General features: G+C 45.9%; 1 long non-coding RNA gene across 2 annotated transcripts in view; it reads right to left on the reverse strand.

The window, feature by feature from the left end:
• Positions 1-1,500, reverse strand: part of LOC138145534 (uncharacterized) — a 14,610-nt gene that overhangs the window by 5,452 nt on the left and 7,658 nt on the right. The gene's annotated exons all lie outside the window — the stretch shown is intronic.

Genomic DNA, 1,500 nt, shown 5'->3' on the forward strand with positions numbered 1-1,500 from the left:
AGAGAGAGAGAGAGAGAGAGAGAGAGAGAGAGAGAGAGAGAGAGAGAGAGAGAGAGAGAGAGAAATAGAGAGATCATTTTGTTACAATTTCCTAGCACAAAGAAAGAGCATTTGATTTGTGCTTGCAATTTATCCAGGTGATGAGCTAACTGAAGTGAGAGGGGGGCAAACAGGAGCGATTGGAACAACCCTGCTTGCTCTCTCACCCTACATAAATGATCCGAGATAAGGTCTTTTCTGACCCAGTGGATCTGGGAAGGGAGGAAGGAAGTCCAGGATAAGATAGCATTTGAATTAGACTTTGAAAGGATGTTTTGGGTGAGGGGGATTTTGGCTGGGAAGGGGCATTCTTAATATTAGGAACAATGAAAGTAAAGATGTGGTAATGGGAATATATTGTGTATTGAGGAAGGAGGGAAGGAAGAAGATATTCATTAAGCTCCTACTTGACAATGTCATCCTATTTGATCCTCACTTTAGGCCTTCTCACAGCTTGTGTTTGTCCTTTGTTTTCTAAGAGGACCCTGGTGCTAAGGTGGGGTTTAGGCAGCTCCGGACCTGCCCGAAGAAATTCGACCCCAGCTTTCTTTCAGCCAAAGCAAAACAAAGTTTATTAAAGATTTGCCATAGTGGGCAGATTCTTCAGGTGCCTGAGCATTTGTATCACTAATTCTAACGGGCCAGATTGAACTTTGAGCCTGCCTTTGTCAGGCTAGATAGAACCTGAACGCCTTCATGGAGGCAAGATGGATCTTATATACAGCAAGGCTGTGGGAGGGATCTAGGAGTGGTCTAGTAGTCTGGGGGTGATGGGAGGAGGGGTCCAGGGAGGAGCTTGATGGGACTGAGTTCAGACTCCAGGAACCAAGAGAATGCATTTTGATGGGGTCTAGGGTGAGAAACAGCCAGAGGTAACAAACAATGGAGGGCTAGGTTAGTTTAAGGGTAACAGATTTGGTCTTAGATATTTTGATAGGATCAAGGGTGGAAGGGAGCAGAAGACTACCAAAGGATAACAGACAATGGGGCTAGGCTAGGTTTAGGGTAACAGAAATTCAGTCCTAGTGATAATGGAAGGCTTATGGCCTTAAGCCAATGCCAGATCCACTGGGAAGATACAAAGAGAGTTCAAGAGGGTTCCCAGAGCCTGTAGCCCCATGAGTGGCATCAGGGAAATGATAAAAATACTTGCAATTGACTTTGATTTGAGTGAGGGAGGACTGGCTGTGCAAGATCACCAGCCTCACTTTCTCCTCCAGAGCCAGTGACCAGATATATAAAGGGGATCCAGCTAGTTGGGTAACTTAGCTAGTCCTCTCCCCCTCCCTCTCTTCCTCCTTTCCAAAAGAAGGTAAGTTTTGATGACCACAAGTGCCCACTTAATTTGGCATTTGCTGGCTCGATTCCTCTCTCTCTCTCTGAGAGAGAGAGAGAGAGAGAGAGAGAGAGAGAGAGAGAGAGAGAGAGAGAGAGAGAGAGAGAGAGAGAGAGAGAGAGAGA

Source organism: Petaurus breviceps, unplaced genomic scaffold (genome assembly GCF_028583685.1).
Source record: "Petaurus breviceps papuanus isolate PSGF00001 unplaced genomic scaffold, PetGlider_PUasm1.0 90740, whole genome shotgun sequence".
Taxonomy (NCBI): domain Eukaryota; kingdom Metazoa; phylum Chordata; class Mammalia; order Diprotodontia; family Petauridae; genus Petaurus; species Petaurus breviceps.